The sequence below is a fragment of the Lycium barbarum genome, chromosome 2, assembly GCF_019175385.1.
Source record: "Lycium barbarum isolate Lr01 chromosome 2, ASM1917538v2, whole genome shotgun sequence".
Taxonomy (NCBI): Eukaryota; Viridiplantae; Streptophyta; class Magnoliopsida; order Solanales; family Solanaceae; genus Lycium; species Lycium barbarum.
This window is the reverse complement of record NC_083338.1, coordinates 118,869,729-118,877,237: the sequence shown is the minus strand read 5'-3', so window position 1 is coordinate 118,877,237 and position 7,509 is coordinate 118,869,729.

The window sequence follows — 7,509 nt, the reverse complement described above, 5'->3', positions numbered from 1 at the left end:
AAGGGAAAAGGAGAAAAATGGCCATTCGGGTGAAACTATTAACACCTGGTGCCCAAGAATCTTAAAAGTCATTTTTTACCCTTTTCAGAATAATTCTATTTTCTAGCCATTTAACAACTGATTCAAGCATATGTATGTAAAATGTATCATTGTTGTGTATGTATCACTACTGTATATGTATAAAATGTATATTGTATCATTGTTGTATAGAATATGTATCCCTACAATATATGTATGGAAAATGTATTATTGTTGTGAAATTTTTGTACAACAAATGTATAATCAACTTATACTCACTAATCATACATATATTATACAACTATTATACACATATTATACATGTTCTGGGATATTTAGGTAATACTAGTTTCTAGAAAATGTATCATTGTTGTATAATTTCAGTTTAATAAATGTATAGTCAACGTATACTTACTAATTATGCACATATTATACATATATTGGGATATTTCTTGAAGGCGCAATCAACGTATACTTATTAATTATACACATATTATACATGTTTTGGGATATATTTTGAAGGCTCAATATGAATTTTTTTCTCAACCTTTAGTGACGACTTATTGTTCTTAAAGTCGCCATGAAAAAAGTCTGATCTTTTTCTAATGAAACTTTAGTGGTGACGTTTTGATTTTATTGTAGTGAGCGGGCTGCTGGGCTAGTGCCTGAGAATAGTTTGGGCCGAAAGGCCAAATCGCGGTATTAAGCCCAACATGGGCCAAACAAATTCCTAAAGGTTAGGCAGTGTCCTTTTTTTTTTTTTTTTTTTTTTTTGCGTGGATTGCCCTTCATTTGGGGTGGTCTTTAAGTTTTGCCCTTTAAATTGGTGGTCTTTAAGGTTTGCCCTTCGCTAGGGACCCCATGGTCACGGGTTCGAATCCCCGCTCAGTGAAAATTAAATTATTTTTTTTCGCAAGACAGAAGTTGTAAAAAAAGGAGAACTTGCAAATTTCGCCCATTTCTGCAAATTCTTCCTTAAGGCAGAAATGGGCAGAATTTACAGGGGCAGAATTTGGCAGAGTTATAACTCTGCCTTTTTTCTAAACTTATGCCTTGCGATTTTTTTTTTTAATTTTCGCCTGAGTGGGGGTTTGAACCGGTGACCAAGTCCCGCGAAGGGTAAACCTTAAAGACCACCATTTTGAAGGCCAGAACTTAAAGACCACCCTGTAATAAGGTCATTCGTGCTAATTGCCCAATTACCATGATTAATGGGAAAATTACGGCCCAATGATTTTGAGTGATCTAGTTTACAAATATACATATATTATACATATACTACACATATAATATACATAATTAATGTATAAATTTTGTCTATATCGGCCATATTAGTAAATAAATTTGGCCGAATTGTACATATTAAGAAGTTTCCCATTATTAATTGTATTACCGGCGGACTCCATTTTAGCAAGGCACCCTTTCTCGACCTTTATCCATCATCGAACACTAACAAACACCAATCACGTTGGGTCGATTCACTATCCTTTCATAAAACTAAAAAGAATATTAGAACTTTAATTTAACTAAATTTGCTCGAAAAATGGGGAAACAATTGATCAAAGATTTAGCTAAATTTGTACAAGAACATTATATTATCTTGAAGAATTCGACTCTTTAAATTTTGTTTTGTAGCAGAACAATGAGCATGAAATTGTATTACCAAGAATAATACCTTTGCTGGAGATTCCAATGTGGGAGGGGAACTCTGATGGTAAAAGCATGTCTGAAGATGGTAACAAAACTCACGTCTGCCTACTTCCAAAATGCAAAAATGCGAGCTCACTAAGAATTTTAGGCCATAAGCTTGTACAATACAACCGACAAAATTATTACTAAGATAATTTCTAATCAACTTAAACCTCTTAATGGACAACCTAATTGAACCATGTCAAGCTAATTTTTTTTTTTTAAAAGAAAAAAACAGACAAGCAACGCACAATGCCATGTCGTTCAGGAAATTATTTCTTAGGTTGGGAAATTGAAAAGGAAAACACGCGAATATGATCATGAAGATCGTCATAGAGAAAACTTTTGACAAAATTGAATAGTCATTTATATTGCAGACTCTAACTTTTGCAAACTCTAACTTACTTCAATCTCCGAAAAAATATAATTAATCCTATAATCTCATGTATCACTACTAGCAGTGTCCCCATTTTGGTCCATGGAAATCTTCCTGATATTTTCGAGCCATCCTCTGGTATTAGGCAAGGCGATCCTATGTCACCATATGTCTTAATTCTTCTAATGGAAATCCTTTCCAGGAACATATATAATGAGGTAAGAGGAAAAAACAGACGGCTATCAAGATCTCAAAAAAAATGGCACTATATCTCTCACGTTTTTTATGCAGGCGACCTAACGTACGCTCATGACTAGAGCAAACGTAACACAACTACAAGAGTCCTAAGTAGTTTCAATACCACATTGGGGCAGTCTGTTAACCACATCAAATAAAAAATCAACAAAATTGCCCCAAGGTTACAAAAGATGAAATATCAACCCCACTACGAATCAAAAGTGGTACTCCCTCAGTCCCAATTTATATGATGTAGTTTGACTAGGCACGGAGTTTAAGAAGTCTAGGCACAGAGTTTAAGAAATAAATGAAGACTTTTGAATCTTGTGGTTTAAAACAAGCCACAGATATTTGTGTAGTTATAGATCATCTCGTTAAGCGTAAAAAATAAAATTTAAATTATTCCTAATAAGGAAATGTGTCATTCCTTTTGGGACTGACTAAAAAGGAAAGTACTCCCTCCGTCCCTTAATAAGTGTCACCTTAACCAAAACACGCATATTAAGAAACTAATAATGCAATGTGAAGTTTACTAAAACTATCCTTATATAATAAAAATAATTTTTTCTCTCTCTTGATTAGAGCATGCATACGTAGTCCTTTTGACATTGAGAATCTAACAATACCATGCTACTAGGAAGAATTAGCTATTGGTGAAATTTTAGTTTTGAAATTACCATAGGTGACTCATGGGGACCACTTAGAAGTAAAACCCAATTAAATTTGGGATTAAGAAGATTGAGGTCTAAAATGTATTTTTTCAAACTTCTTAATTTTTTACAAAATACAAAAAGATCCCAATTTAATTCAAAAAACCCACCAGCCCCCTTCTCCTCCTACCTCTCCCCACCTCCCCACACACCCCCCCCCCCCCAAAAAAAAAAATTAAAAAAAAGTTTGATATTTTTTATTTGCTTTTTTACCAGCCCCCTCTCCTCCTCGCACCCCTCCCGCCGCCACGCCCCCCCCCCCCCCACAATTTTTTTTTTTAAAAATGGTTTTGATATTTTTTATTTTCTTTTTCACCAGCCCCCCTCTCCTCCTCCCACCCCTGTCCCCCCCGTCCCCCGCCCTACACCCTCCCCACCCCCAATTTTTTTTTAAAGTTTTGATATTTTTTATTTGCTTTTTTACCAGCCCTCCCCTCTCATCCTCCCACCCCGATTCCCCCGCCCCCGTCCCACCCCCCCCCCCCCCCCCCCCCAATTTTTTTTTTTAAAATTTTTGATATTTTTTTACCAGCTCCTCCCCCCCCCCCCCCCCTAATTTTTTTTTTTAAGTTTTGATATTTTTTATTTGTTTTTTCACCAGCCCCCCTCCTCCTCCTCCCACCCCTATCCCCCCGCCTCACACCCCACACCCTCCCCCTCCCCCCCCCCCCCCCCCCACACACACAAAAAAATATTTTTTTTTTTAAAAAGTTTTGATATTTTTTATTTGCTTTTTCACCAGCCCCCCTTCCTCCTCCCACCCTTACCCCTAACCCACACACCCCCGCCCCTAAATTGTTTTTTTTTAAAAAAGTTTGATATTTTTTATTTGCTTTTACACCACCCCCCCCCCTCCTCCTCCCTATCCCCCCACCCCAACCCAATTTTTTTTTTTTACAAATAATTTTTTATTTGCTTTTTCATCAGCCCCCCCCCCCCCCACCTCCTCCCAACCCTCCGCCCAATTTGTTTTTAAAAAGTTTTTGACTTTCTTTATTTATTTTTACAACCCCCCCCCCCCCATCCCCTACCCCAAAAAGAATTTAAAAAATTAATTTTTTTACCAGTCCCCACGCCTCCACCTCCCACCCCTCACCCCGTCCCCTCGCCCTCCAAAAAAAATAATTTTTTTTTATCAGTCCCCACTCCTCCTCCTCCCACCCCCACCCTTCCAAAAAAAATTGTTTCAAAAAAAGAAGTTTTGAAAAGTTTTTATTTTTGGTTTCTTACTTCCCCCACCCACCCCAAAAAAAAATAATTTTGTTTTAAAAAAAGTTTTTATTTTTTATTTCCCCCCCCCTCCCCCCCCCCCCCCCCCCCCCCCACACGCCAAAAAAATCTTGAAGGGAAGTTTTGAATATTTTTTTTTTGGTTTAGGAAAAGTTTGGATAAAATTCAGGTTGTTGTTATTGTGTGTTTGTAGTGAAATAGATGGTTTTTCTGCTGCTGTCCTGGTATGGTTTAGGGTTTAGAAAAATATATCTAACATATAGTTTTTTTTTTCTAGTCTTGGTGTTTATCTGGTTCTGGTTGTAGAAGATAACCAGCAGATTTGTAGTTATTGCAACAAGTTCTACACTTTTTGCAACAAGTAGACAATCTGTTGCAGCGACTCACTAATCATTTGGGCATAGCTTCAGTTATTTGCTTCTGTTTGTAGAAGATATCTAACAGACTTGTAGTTGTTGCAACAAGTTCTACACTTGTTGTAACAAGTAGACAATCTGTTGCAACAACTACAAATCTGTTGGACATAGCTTCAGTTATTTGCTTCTGTTTGTAGAAGGTATCTTACAGATTTGTAATTGTTGCAACATGTTCTACACTTGTTGCAACAAGTAGACAATCTGTTGCAGCAACTACAAATCTATTAGATATAGCTTCAGTTATTTGGTTCTGTTTGTAGAAGATATCCAACAGATTTGTAATTGTTGCAACAAGATCTATACTTGTTGCAACAAGTAGACAATCTGTTGCAACAACTACAAATCTGTTGGACATATCTTCAGTTACTTGTTTCTGTTTGTAGAAGATATTCTATAGATTTGTAGTTGTTGCAACAAGTAGACAATCTATTTATGAATCAGCAAATGTTGAGGAAAGATATAGCTAAATTGACAGCTAAACTGACAATCAATCCTCAGAAAGAGATGAAGAACAGAGCTGAGAAGTAGTAGATACAAATGAAGAAAGTGAAGAAGAACTAGAAGATGAAGAAACTGATGATGGAGATGGAGTAGATCAAGGAAATCTGCTACACCCCAGAAGGTAGTTGCTGAACAAATTATTACTTAAGTTGTAGTATTTGGAGCCAAGGTTGTTGTTGAACAATTTCTGTTTTTTTTTTTTTTTGGTCCTTTATGTTATTTGTGAATGATGTTTATGAACTCATTTATTTTAATTAGTTGTGATATTTGGAGCTAAGGTGGTTGTATGCAACAGATGCATACACTGTTGAAGAAGTTGCAACAAGTTACTAATTTGTTTCAACAAGTTACTAATCTATTTTAACAAGTTACTTATCTTTTTAAACAAGTTGTTTAGTTGTTGCAACAAATTACTCACCCTGTTGGAAAAAAAATCAAACAATTGCTTAAATTATTGCAAAAATTAAAAAATATGTCGCAACAGATGAGTTAATTGTTACAACAAATCATACACTTGTTGAAGAGGTTGCAACAAGTTACTAATCTGTTTCAACAGATGGATCAGATGTTTAAGCAAGTTGCTTAGTTGTTGCAACAGATTAATCATCTTGTTTGAATTATTGCAACAACTTACTCATATGTTGCAGCAAGTATCTCATATGCTGCAACAACTTACTCATATGTTGCAGCATGTATCTCATATGTTGCAACAACTCCTCCATTGTTGCAACATATTCACGATATTAATCACATTGAACTCCTTTGTTTATACTGAATAACATTGAATTCATTGTTTATCACTAAATATGGTTGAATTAAGTACTTCACATCAAATCACTCTAATGATTACTCGATTTAGGAAGAATACACTTAGAATTACCCATCGAATCCATGAAATTACTATCTAATCCATTAAGGATGTTAGTAGATATATATATTCATCACTAAAAATCGTTGATTTCCTTTGTTTTACATTAAACTTGGGTGAATCAAGTAGTTCGCATCAAATCACTCTAATGATCACTCGATTTAGTTCATACTGAGTAGTAGATCATCTTTCCTGACTCAAAATATATCAAATTTATTAAGTATTATACATTGATCACTAAATATCGTTGATTTCCTTTGTTTATCACTAAATATGGGTGAATCAAGTAGTTCGCATCAAATCACTCTAATGATCACTCGATTAAGTGCCTACTGACTTAGTAGATCATATTTCCTGACTCAAACTACTATCAAATTGATTAAGTATTATATATGGATCACTAAATATAGTTGATTTCATTTGTTTATCACTAAATATAGTTGATTTCATTTGTTTATCACTAAATATCGTTGATTTCATTTGTTTATCACTAAATCTGGGTGAATAAAGTAGTTCACATCAATTCACTAATGATCATTGGATTAGTACATACTGACTTAATCGATCATCTTTCCTGACATAAAATACCATTAAATTGATTAAGTATTATATATTGATCACTACTTATTTTTGATTTCCTTTGTTTATCACTAAATATCATTGATTCCCTTTGTTGATCACTAAATATGGGTGGATCAAGTAGTATCTGTTGCAACAACTGTAATATCTGTTGCAACAAGTGTACTATTTGTTACAACAACTGTAGTATCTATTGCAGCAAATGACATAGTTGTTGAACAAGTCCTTACTCTTGTTGGATAAAACACAACAAGTTACCTAGTTTCTGCAACAAGTCACTCCACTTGTTGGAAAAACCCCAACATGTAACTTAGTTGCTGCAAAAAAGCTTGTCAGTTATTGCAACAGATTGCTTACTTGTTGGAAATCTTTTAGAAGTTGGATAAAACACAAGTTACTAGTTGTTGCAACAAGTCCTGTTACTTGTTAGATAAAACCCAACAAGTTACAGAGCTGTTGCAACAGATTCACTACTTGTTGGAAATTGTTCGGCAATTTATTAACAACAATACACACATTTATGATTGGACACAATCAACATATCATATATACTAAGTTCACAAGCACCAAGAACATAATTTACCATTCTAAAAAAGAAAAACATTAAAATGTCATAAAGGTCCAACAGATAACTATTATTATAACATGGTGCAATTAACAACTATGGAGCATTTCAGCTTGGACAACAACTACAAATCTGTTGGATATCTTCTACAAACAGAACCAAATAATTGAAGCTATGTCCAACAGATGAATGAGTCGTTGCAACAGATTGTCTACTTGTTGCAAAAAGTGTATAACTTGTTGCAACAACTACAAATCTGTTGGTTATCTTCTACAAACAAAATCAGATAAATACCAGGACAAGAACAAAAAAAAACCATC